Source organism: Sorex fumeus, unplaced genomic scaffold (assembly GCF_029834395.1).
Source record: "Sorex fumeus unplaced genomic scaffold, SorFum_2.1 ptg000008l, whole genome shotgun sequence".
NCBI classification, from domain to species: domain Eukaryota; kingdom Metazoa; phylum Chordata; class Mammalia; order Eulipotyphla; family Soricidae; genus Sorex; species Sorex fumeus.
In genome coordinates, this window is record NW_026606065.1 from 43,514,260 (window position 1) to 43,527,545 (window position 13,286).

Here is a 13,286-nt window from a genome sequence, read left to right on the forward strand (position 1 = left end):
CTCTCTCTCTCTCTCTCTCTCTCTCTCTCTCTCTCTCTCTTTCTCTCTCTCCCTTTCTCTGTCTCTGATAAATCCAGTGGTTCTTAGGGCTTGCTTCCAGCTCTTTGTTCAGGGATCACTCATAGAGGTTCTCAGAAAGTCATTTAGAGAGCTGGTAATCAAAATTGGTAATTCATGTGCAAGACACACATCTTTCTTCTATACAATCTGTCCAGTTCTATTCTTTCTATTTTTTTGAAATATGGTAAATAATTTTCAATTTTGTGTCTCTTTCTTTAATACAATCTGTTATTTCCACTCATCCCAGTCCCTGGCTGATCTCTGAACCCTTTCAATGCCCATTTATATAGTCTTTTAGGTTTTTAAAATTATTTCAAAATAGAGTTAACCTGTCATTCCATTCCATGTTGATGTTTCGTGCAGGGCCCATGTCATTATAAAAATTGTTTAAAATATTCCTTAGCAGGTGCAACATACAACTATAATAGTGGGATTAAATTATGTAAAATCTTGATTCTAAAAAGAGTGAGAGTTAAGGTTGTTTTTAGTAACATTGCATATTGCCAGGGTTTAAAACCATTGGTGTTTGAATTGGTACACTTTCAGAGACATTAAATATTAAAAATCACTGTTTTACAGCATGTGTTTAAGTTGTTCATTCTAAGACTTTTGTTTAAATCTGTGCTGGTCTACAGATGTTAAAAGAGAAAATTGAATGTTTTTTCCTCTATAATTGTTCATATTAAATCAATTTTCCTGGATGTTTATCTACTCATTTCTACTTATATGCCCTTATTTGTTTTGATAACTCTACTACAGAAAAAAAATTCTTGAAGGGATGGAGGAATAAGTACCTTAGTAGACTTAACTTTCTTATTTTTAACTCCTGGGTTTATTTCTACTTAAAACATATAAATTACAAATGGCATTTCATTTTTCTGTATGTCACAAGTTCTACATACTTTGTGTTGGCAATGACTATACTTTTCTTTTTTTATTTATTTACTCGCTGGCTTTTTCTTTTTCAATTCACTTAGAAATGAAATTTGGAACTCCTTGTAAAGTCTTCATATTTTGGTAAAAATAATATAAACTATGTAGTAATTGATATTTTTATGATTGACCAGAAGAGTGAATAGGTAAAAAGAGTTGTTCAATTTTGATGATGATCTGTAAAAGATATATCTGTGACACCAGTGTAGGCTGAGGCAGTTTATCAATTACATTTATTTGCTCTTACAACTTATCTTAACTCCTTTCTGCAAAAAGCCTTTCTAATTTAGTTTAATTTTCATTAATTTAGTTGTTTTTATGATCCTCAAGCAAAGGCAATTGATACTTTTCTATTCTACTACTTTCAATTTTTATATTGAAATTTATGTCATGATGTTTGCAAAAGTAGAGGACTATAATATTTATTTTTCTGAGGTCAAACTGACCACTCTAAGTTGGATAAATGTTTTTATTACCAATGGATAGCTGGACAAATTACTTAATGTCTTTATATTTTTAAGATCCCTCTAGGTAAAAGGGAATATAATAGGGGTCAGTGCTATTGTGCTGCTGGTAGGCCATTTTCCTTGCACTTGCTGATCCAGGTTTGTTCACTGGCACCACATGCAGTCCTCCAAGCATTGTTATGAATGATCCATGAGTACAGAGTCAGGAGTAATTCTGGAACACCACTGTGTGTGGCCTAAAGGATCAAAAAATTTGTGCAGATAATATCTGTCCCATTCAGTTATTGGAAGTATTGAAAATTGCAATATTTATGAAACATAATAATTAAGCAATAAATTTATCTCATGATGTTCTATACTAATACTCTCTTCTAAATAGTGATATCTTTCAGAATATAACTTTGTTGTTGTTTGTTTCAGGCCACCCAACAATGCTTAAGGGTTATTCCTTGCACTACTCTCAGGAACTACTTGTGGCAGTACTCAGGGAACCAAATGAGTTGCTGATAAACGAATTCAAGTATACTATATTCAAGGCCGGTGTTCCACCAGCTGTGTTATTTTATAACATTTTAAGACACAAAATATATATATAATATGCAATAAAATATTTCCAAATATGTGCATTTTTGTCATATTTATATGATAAATTCCCTCTTAATTTAGTAACTGGTTAGGGAAATGAGATCCATTTATTACTGGTGATGATGATGATGAATGGAGACGTTACTGGCACCCGCTCGAATAAATCGATGAATAACGGGGATTAAGTGATTAAGTGATAAGTTATAATTTAGTAACATTTCTTTTCCATTCTTTTTAAAAATTTTATTTTAGTTTATAGTACTACTTGTAATGGTTACACATAGGTATAATTCTAACATCACAGCCATCCTAAATGTACCCTCTCCCAGGGATCCCAAAACCCATCCTTCTCATGCCTTCATGCTTTCCCTCAAAGTCATTTTTTGCTATGTTGGTGGGCATCTTTAAGTCATACATATAGGAGATATTAATTCTGTTTCTGTCCCTTCTGACCAAACTCACTCATTATGAATCCTCTAGCTCTACATGTTTTGTTGCAAATTCCATAATTATATTCTTTCTTAAAGCTGCACAATAATTCATTATATGTTGAAATAGTGTGTGCTGAAATATTGAAACATTGTGTGTTTGTGTATGTGTGTGTGTATATATATATATATATATATATACACACACATATATATATCACAATATTCCTTCATTCATCTGTGTCTGTAGTTGGATATTGATTTGTTTTTATATTTGGCTATTTTACTAAGCATAGCAAGGGACATAGGTCTGCACATATTCTTGAAAATGAAGTTTGTGTGTATGTGTGTGTTTTGGGTACATAGTTGTCAATAAGCAGTAGTGCTGAGTGAAATAGGAGTTCTATTCCCCTCTCCTTATTTATTTATTTATTTTTACAAAACTTCCATATTGCTTTATCTAGATGTCAAGCCAGGAGACATTCCCACCAATAGTGAATAATTTTCCTTTCTTACTGCAGTACCGCCAATACTGCCTATTTACTATTTTTTTTTGATATGTGCCATTCCCACAAGGGTAAGATGACATTTTGCTGCTATTTTAATTTGAATTTTCCTAATTATGAATGAAAATATAGTATTTTCCCTTCCATTGTACTTTGAAACTTAAAAATTAAAGCAGTGTTACTACTTTTGTTATGTATTTTTTAAAAAAAATTGGTCCCACTTAATTCTTTTAGTTATAATTCTGTTTCCCTATTTTAACTATGTCTGCATTATTTGACTAAGCTCTTGACTCATGAATGCTGCCTTTCAATGATTTATACCAGAACAAAATAACATGTCATTTACTTTCAGTAAATGTTCACTAGAACTGTTTTGAAAGCTTTGTCCCCCTGGGTTATTCATTGAAACTCTGACAATCAACCCTCCATGTTCCATTCTTTCATCATTGAATTTACTTACTGAGAATGGTCCAAATAGTGAAGTAGAGAACTCTGAAGGATAATGTACCAGATTAGATTCTCAGAGATTTGGGATTAGTTCTTATCTCTGTGTTACTTACTTTTATAAAAAAAAAAAGCAAAAGGATTTAGTTTCTCTTGACCCTAATAGATCCAGATACTAAAGGTGGAGACATAGCTAAGTGAATCATTTTTCTTTGTGAACACAGAAAAAAATACAGTATGGGCATTGTTATGTTTCTGTTAATAAAAATTATTGAATGCCTATAGAATATAAACTGTTCAACCTAAAATGTGTTTTTAAAATACTAGATCTCAGCTGGATTTCTGTTGTAATTGTTTTTTAAAGTATGGATGGAAGCAAAAACAAATGCAGTCCTTATTAAAACATTTATTTATAAAATCATTTAGATATTTTAATGATCAAAGTCTTTCCTTATAATCATTCATTTATTCATTCAATTGCTTATTCAATAAACTATAAATAAAAATTATTTGTTTTACATAGGGATAGATAAAATAACAAAGCACAGTTTCTCAATTCAAATGTTCTCATAGTATTATGAGTTTATATACATCATGCAGTGCAGAGAAGATAAAGAAAAGGCCCTAGATATCTCTTATGAGTTATTTCCATGAATTATACCATGTACTTCTTTATATCTCAATCCTCATAGACGCTCCTAAAACAAGGCTATAGGAACTTCTGAAATAATATTTTTATTTTCAAACTAAAATTATTTCATCCCTGCATATATTCAAGAAACTACTGTGGACACACACAGGAATCTCGGACCTGAGCAACTTGTGGCAGATATGGCCTGGGACTTTGCAGTAGGCCTTGTCTGCTGGGCGGCTCCAGATGTGGTCAGGTGCCATCCCCCTTCCTGCCTTCTAAGAGTTTCAGTGGTTGCCATTTTCTAGAAGCCAGAAAGAAGCACCTGCTCCCAAGTGGCAACAATCCAGAGACACACACAGGAATCTTGGACCTGAGCAACTGGTAGCAGAGACGGTCCAGGACTTTGCAGTAGGCCTTCTCTACTGGGCTGTTCCAGATGGGGGTAGGTGCTGTCCCTTCATCTGCCCTTTAAGTGCTCCACTGGTCGCCATTTTCTAGAAGTCAGCAAGAAGCACCAGGTACAAGTCACAGTGATGATAAATCCCAAGTCTTGCGGGACAGGGGAGGAGTAGGCCCTCCTTCTCTCCTCCCCAATGGGATGCTGAGATGACGCCACATCTGCCCACCATCTACTTAAGCTCCCATGTGGCCACGATCCAGAGACACGAACAGGAATCTCGACCTGAGTAACTTTCAGCAGCGATTTCTTCAGACCCTAATGATTAAAACTTTAGAATTCTTAGAGTGCGTGCAACCGCTCTTTATTTTTATTTTTTTTGGAGGGGGGGTGGTCACAACCTGCTATGCACAGGGATTACTCCTGGCTCATGCACTCAGAAATTACTCCTGGCAGTGCTCAGGGGACCATATGGGATGCTGGAAATTGAACTCCGGTCAACTCCGTGCAAGGCAAATGCTCTGCTCACTGTGTTATCGCTCCAGCCCCACACAACTGCTCTTGCAGCCTCACGACATCATATTATATCCATAACAAGCAATACAAAACACACTGTCTAGCAATTGTATTTTTGGCAGGTATGAGGGGTGGTAGAACTGGTCTCAAAATATCGAAGGTAACTAGAGAAAGAATATTTTGCAAATTGTCTGCAACACAGACAGGGAGAGGTGTGAAATGGGAGGGGGAGATACTGGGGATTTTGGTGGTGAAAAATGTCCACTGGTGAAGGGATTGGTGTTTGATAACTATATGATCGAAGTTCAAACATAAACTATCTGTTACTGTATCTCACAGTGAATTAATAAAAAATTTAAAAAGGAGAAAAAAACTACTGAGTTTGAATTTTCTTCCAGATAATTTTGATCAAAAGTTCACCAATTTCTTAAATGTGTTACTGTACTTTCCTACAAAAATGAAAACTTAAATGACTAACACTTCTTCCAAAAATGCTTCAAACGTCTGAAAAAAAGATGTGTAGGTTTTCTAACTTTATTAAATTTAGGTTATTTCTCTAATTTGCTTAGGAAGTAATATAAACCATTCTTAAAAATGGTTATGTTGAGCTTCTCACTCTTCCATAACCCCCAGGTCAGTTTTGGCGCCGTTTCTCGGACCCGGGACTTGGATTGCAACGTGCAAGCCCCGGAGACATCGGCTGGAGCCGGGAGACAAAGCTGATCTGCGCCTATCTGCCTCTCCCTTTCCGCCACCCAAGCCGAGCTGCTCTCTCTTCCATAACTCCCAGGTCAGTTTTGGCACCGTTTCTCAGACCTGGGACTTGGATTGCAACGTGCAAGCCCCAGAGGCATCCACTGGATGCCTGTAGACAAAGCTGATCTGAGCCTGTCTGCCTTTCCGCCGCCCAAGCCAAGCTGGTCTCTTCTCCACACCCATTCTTTACTCCCTGGGCACTCACACAGATATCAGTGGGGGTGTGGCCACTGTAGAAGTGGGCATGGCTTTTGAAAGTGGGCGTGGTCTAATTTTCGGCCGCAGGTAGTTTACTCAAATCAAGAAATCTCACCCCTTCACCTACACAATAACATGAAGAAACAACTCAAATCCCCGCCACAGGGAGACCACGAGGAAATAACTCCAGAAACCTCACTAGGTACTAGCCACCTTAGGGACCTCTCTGACAAGGAATTCAGATATGAAGTCATTAAGATGTTCAATCAACTCGATGAAACAGTCAGACAGATATCCGCTAAATTGAAAGAAGACATGAAAGAAACAATCGACAAAATACAGCAAGAAATGAAAGCAGAAATTGGAAAGCTTCGCACAGAAATGGCATGCATCACAGATTCCATAGATGAAGTCAAAAACTCACTCTCTTCCCTCAAAAGAAGAATGACCACAGCTGAGGAAAGAGTCAGTGACCTGGAAGATCAGCTGCACCAAGCCAACAGGCAACAACAAACAGTGGCAAACGACCTCAAAATAGCCCTACAGAGAATCAGAGTCCTACGAGATGATTTGAAAAGAAACAACATTAGAATCATTGAACTACCAGAAGCCCAGGGAAACAATCCCAATGAAAAAAACATGCTTAAACAAATCATAGCCGAGAAATTCCCAGAGCTCCACAATACAGCCATTCAGATTCAAGAAGCCCGAAGGGTGCCAGCTAAAAGAGACGCGAACAGAAACACTGCAAGACATATTATACTTAGAATGACTGATGCTGCCGATAGAGACACAATACTGCAAGCAGCAAGGGCAAAAAAGGAAATCACATACAAAGGAATACCCCATAGATTCACAGCAGACCTATCAGAGGAAACCATACAAGCCCGAAGGCAGTGGCCAGATATAGTAAAAAAACTCACTGAAATGAATGCTTCACCAAGAATACTCTATCCGGCTAAACTCTCACTCAAAATCAAAGGAACGCTACACTATTTTCTAGACAAACAGCAGCTCAGGAACTTCACAGACTCAAAACCAAACCTAAAACACGGCCTAAAGGGGCTACTATAAGACAAGACAAACCCTACAACCACAACACACCCGCACAGAAACATGACACAAAACCCCATAACAATACTCTCTCTCAATGTCAACGGTCTCAATTCACCATTGAAGAGACACAGAGTGGCAAAATGGATACAGAGACAGAACCCAACATTCTGCTGCCTACAAGAAACTCATCTCAACAACCAGAGCAAACACAGACTCAAAGTCAAAGGATGGAAAACAATCCTGTAAGCACACAGCTCCTTCAAAAAAGCTGGGGTGGCCATACTAGTATCCAACAACATTAATTTCACGTTGAAAAAGATTAGAAGGGACAGTGAAGGCTATTTTCTCTTCATCAAGGGATATGTACAACAGGAAGAAATCACACTCTTAAATGTATATGCACGTAATGAGGGAACAGCTAAATATTATAACAACTGCTAACAAATCTTAAGGAGGACATCGCTACCAATACAATAGTACTTGGAGACTTCAACATCGCCTTATCACCTCTGGATAGATCAACAAGAACAAAACCCAGCAAGGAATTATTGGCTTTGAAAGAAGTAATAGAAGAGAAAGGGCTTATAAACCTATACAGGGCTTTACACCCCAAAAAGAAAAAATACACATTCTTCTCCTTTGCTCACGGAACATTTTCCAAAATAGACCATGTGCTAGGACACAAAACAAACCTCAACAGAATCAGGAAGATAGAAATAGTATCAGCCATCTTTTCAGACCACGATGCACTGAGGATAGAAGTGAATCACACACAGACATGGAGAACCAAATCAAACACCTGAAAATTAAACAACTCGATGCTGAACAATTAGTGGGTCAGGAACGAAGTCAAGTACGAAATCAAAAGATACCTAGAAACAAATGAGAATGAAGACACAAACTACCAGAACTTATGGGATGCAGCAAAAGCTGTACTAAGGGGAAAATATATAGCTCTTCAAGCATATCTTAGATCTGTAGAAACGATGCATATAAACAACTTTACCTCACAGCTCAAGACCTTAGAAAAGGATCAGGAGAAAGAGCCTAAACCAGGCAGAAGGAAAGAGATCATAAAACTCAGAGAAGAAATCAAAGACATGGAAAACAAAGAAACAATCCGAAAGATCAATGAAACCAAGAGCTAGTTCTTCGAGAAAATAAATAAGATAGATAAACCACTAGCAATACTCACAAAGAAACAGAGAGAGAGACCTAATAAATTGAATCAGAAACAAGAATGGGGATATCACAACAGAAACTAAAGAAATTCAAGAGATCATCAGAGACTACTTTGAAAGTCTGTATGCCACGAAACACGAGAACCTAGAAGAAATGGATTTCCTGGATTGCTATCATCTCCCAAAGCTGAATCAAGAAGATATAGAGTACCTGAATAGACCTATTCACATCAAGGAAATTGAAACTGTAATCAAAAGTCTTCTCAAAAACAAAAGCCCAGGCCCAGATGGATTTACTAGCGAATTTTTCCAAACATTTAAAGAGGACCTATTGCCAATTCTTCTCAAGCTTTTCCAGGAAATTGTAAAAACAGAAACTCTCCCTGACAGTTTCTATGAAGCTCATATCTCTCTAATACCAAAAGAAAAACAAAGACACTATAAGAAAAGAAAACTACAGGCGGATATCCCTGATGAACACGGATGTGAAGATTCTCAAAAAAATACTAGCCAAGGGGGCTGGAGTGATAGCACAGTGGGTAGGGCGTTTGCCTTGCACGCAGCCAACATGGCCGACATAGGTTCGATTCCCAGCATCCCATATGGTTCCCCGAGCACCACCATGAGAGATTCCTGAGTGCATCAGCCAGGAGTAACCCCTGAGCATCGCCGGGTGTGACCCAAAAAGCAAAAAATAAAAATACTAGCCAATAGAATTCAACAACTCATCAAAAAGATCATACATCATGACCAAGTGGGATTCATCCCAGGGATGCAAGGATGGTTCAACATTTGGAAATCAATCAACATAATCCATCATATCAACAAAAGAAAAGATAAAAATTATATGATCATATCAATAGATGCAGAGAAAGCATTTGACAAGATCCAGCACCCATTCATGATGAAAACCCTTGCCAAAATGGGGATAGAGGGGACTTCCCTCAATATAGTTAAAGCCATCTACCACAAACTTACAGCAAACATCATCCTCAATGGGGAAAAATTGAGAGCCTTCCCCCTAAGGTCAGGGACGAGACAAGGATGCCCACTCTCTCCACTACTGTTCAATATAGTACTGGAAGTATTTGCAATAGCGATTAGGCAAGAAAAAGATATTAAGGGCATCCAGATAGGGAAAGAAGAAATTAAGCTCTCACTATTTGCAGATGATATGATGCTATATGTAGAGAACCCTAAAACCTCTACCAAGTAACTCCTAGAAACAATAGGCTTGTATAGTAAAGTGGCAGGCTATAAAATCAATACCCAAAAATCCATGGCTTTCCTATACATAAATAGTGAAAGAAAAGAAAGTGAGAAGAAGAAAACAATCCCATTCACAATTGTGCCCCAGAAAATCGAGTACCTGGGAATCAGCTTAACTAAGGAAAGAAATGACCTGTACAAAGAAAACTACAAAACGCTACTTCAGGGAATAAAAGAGGACGCAAGGAAATGGAAAAATATATGCTGTTCATGGATGGGGAGAATCAACATTGTCAAAATGGCAACACTTCCCAAAGCACTGTACAAATTCAATGCAATCCCTATAAGGATACCCATGACATTCTTCAAAGAAATGGAGCAAACACTCCTGAAATTTATATGGAACAATAAGCCCCCACGAATAGCTAAAGCAATTCTTGGGAAAAAGAAAATGGGAGGAATCAAACTACCTAACTTCAAGTTCTACTACCAAGCAGTAATAATTAAAACAGCATGGTACTGGAACAAAGGCAGAGCTGCAGACCAATGGAACAGAGTTGAATATACTTACATCTCCTCCCAAACATATAATCATCTAATCTTCGATAAGGGGGCAAGAAAAGTGAAATGGAGCAGGGAAAGCCTCTTTAATAAATTGTGCTGGCAAAACTGGACAGCTACATGGAAAAAGTGGGATCAGATCTCTGCCTAACGCCATGCACAAAAGTAAGATCGAAATGTATTTATGACCTCAACATCAGACCGGAATCAATAATGTTTATTGAAGACAAAGTTGGCAAAACTCTCCATTATATTGAAGCTAATGATATCTTCAATGATGTCATGCCACTGGCCGAGCAAGTGAAAACAGAGATAGACAAATGGGACTATCTTAAACTAAGAAGTTTCTGCACCTCAAAAGAAACAGTTACCAAAATAAAAAGACATCCTACAGAATAGGAAAGGATATTCACCAAACACATCTGACAAGGGGTTGATATCAAGGGTATACAAGTTACTGGTTAAAGTCCGCAAGAAGAAATCACCCAACGCCATCAAAGAAATGGGGCGAGGAAATGAACAGAAACTTTCGCAAAGAAGAAATCCGAATGGCAAAAAGGCACATGAGAAAATGCTCTACATCACTAATCATCAGAGAGATGCAGATCAAAACAACAGTGAGATATCATTTCACACCACAGAGACTGGCCCACATCCACAAGAAAAAAAGCAACAGGTGCTGGCGCGGATGTGGCGAGAAAGGGACCCTCCTTCACTGCTGGTGGGAATGCAGGCTGGTCCAATCCTTTTGGAAAACAGTATGGATGATTCGCAAAAAATTAGAATTTGATCTTCCATTTGACCCAACTATAGCACTCCTGGGAATATATCCCAGAGAGGCAAAAAGGTATAGTCGAAGTGACATCTGCAATTGTTTGTTCATTGCAGCACTCTTTACAATAGCCAGAATCTGGAATAAACCTGAGTGCCCGAGAACAGTTTACTGGATAAAGAAACTTTGGTACATTTACACAATGGAGTACTATGTAGCTGTTAGAAAAGATGAAGTTATGAAATTTACATACAAGTGATACTACATGGAAAGTATCATGTTAAGTGAAATGAGTCAGAAAGAGTGGGATAGGCACAGAGAGATTGCATTCATCTGGGGAACATAAAGCAACAAAACGGGAGACTAACACCCAGGAGTGGCTGAGATTAGTACCAGGAATTTTGCTCCATTACTTGAAGGCCAGCCACACGTGCTAGGTGAAAAGGAAGCTCAGATAGAGAAGATAGCACCAAATAAAGGGTGTTGTGAGGACCCTCCCAGGATGGGAGAAGCATGCTAAAAGTAGTCTATAGACCAAACATGATTGCCACTCAATGCCTCTCTTGCAAAACACAGTACCCAAAAGAAGAGAGAGAGAACAAGGGGGAATGCCCTGCCACAGAGGCAGGGTGGGACGGGGGGGATGGGGGGTGGAAGGGATGCTGGGACCCTTGATGGTGGAGGATGGGCACTGGTGGAGGGATGGGTACTTGATCATTGTATAATTGAAACCCAAGCACAAAAATTTATAAGTCTATAACTGTACCTCATGGTGTTTCACTAATAAAAAAAAAAGAGAGAAACAAAAAAATGGTTATGTTATTGTAGCAACAAATGAATGCTTAAAATCCTGATTCAAATTAGCCAATAGCACAGCGGGTAGGGCATTCGCCTTACAAGCGGCCAACATGGCTGACCTGAGTTCGATTCCTCCGCCCCTCTCTGAGAGCCCGGCAAGCTACCAAGAGTATATGATATGCCAGACACAGTAACAACAAAGTCTCCAATGGAGACGTTACTGGGTCCGCTCGAGCAAATCGACGATCACCGGGAGGGCCTTCACCTTTACCTTTAAAATTATAAAATCTAAAAATATTTCACTATATTATATAATAGACAATTAGCAGTGTCATCATTTTACTTTTTTATTATCATTTTATATTTAACTTTTAAGAAGTTAGATGCAAATTCCTTATGTCAAATATTGTCTTTGGGTTGCAAAAATTTTAGTTTTAATCCAATTGTCCAGACTAAATTTCCAAATCCTCCAGGACAAATAAACATGTAATTCCTATCTTTTGAGAGATTTTTCATCGTCCCATTAGGGAAATAAAGTCCTGTAAAATTGCTTGCTTTCTTTTTAAGCACTCTTCAAAATCCTCATTATTTCATTCATTGTAGTAAATGAAAATTTACCAAACAATGTGGCAAAGACAAATCTTTTAGTATCAAAGCAATGTCTCTAGGGCTCCTCATAAAGTGAGAACAAAGTGCCTCATAGCCCTATTTGAAGCTGGTTAATAAGACACAAATGTAATAGGCTTCACTGCATTTAGCTTCAGAGAAAGCGCCAAATATCTTCAAATGTGAACCCTCGGATTATTTCCTCTGCAATTTGTTTAGGCAGTCAATGCACCACAGCTCATTCCTAGCCTACAAATTGCTTTTGTTAGTGGGAAACAACATACAATAAAGTCAGACTTCCTGGAGCTTTATTGACTCGTAATCAAGTAGACATTCAACTACTTTTGTATTTTTTAATGACTCGATATTCAAAATGTTTTTAAAATAAGAGCCATTTTTTGTACTGTTGGCATTATTTTTAAGATAATTTAATTTTTTGATTAAAAAAGTTTACCACTTTTTTCAGTTCCATACTTTTCCATGAATTTTAGCAATACTAAAAAAGAAGCACTTATTTCTGTAAATGTAAATAAAAGTTTTTAGTGTCTGTAAATTTATGATAAAATATATCACAGTTTTATCACGTTGATAGTAAAAAATACAAATTATTTAATGTTAATATCTATTTCAAATGTTTCTATTATACTATTCTTTGTTTATGCATTATGATTTACATTATAAGAATTATACACTCAGCTAAACCTAACATGTACACACAACTTATTATTAATTCCTCTTGCATTTTTGGTTTATGCAATTCTTTTGTAATTAAACATACTTTAAAAAATAAGCATTCACCTTATATTTTGATTTATATTTTATTATGACTTAGGTAACATCATTACAATAATGTTTATATTATTTCTGTACAAACTTATTACATCCCAGAGAGTAACAATTCAGATTTATTAAATGGAACATAAAATAATAAAGTTCAAAATTATTACTATAAGTATGTAATAAATATCTTTAAACTAAATTTTAACTTATACAAAATTAAATACATTTAAATAAAATATCAATAAGAATATTTATTTTAAATTTATATTGGCATTATTTATAGTTATTTAAGTTTATAAGTGAAAATATTAAGAAAAGAATGATATAAATGAACATATAAGAAGACAAACAAGCCCATGGACTGCCTAAGCTTTAGAACAACCAAGGCAGTCCTAAGAT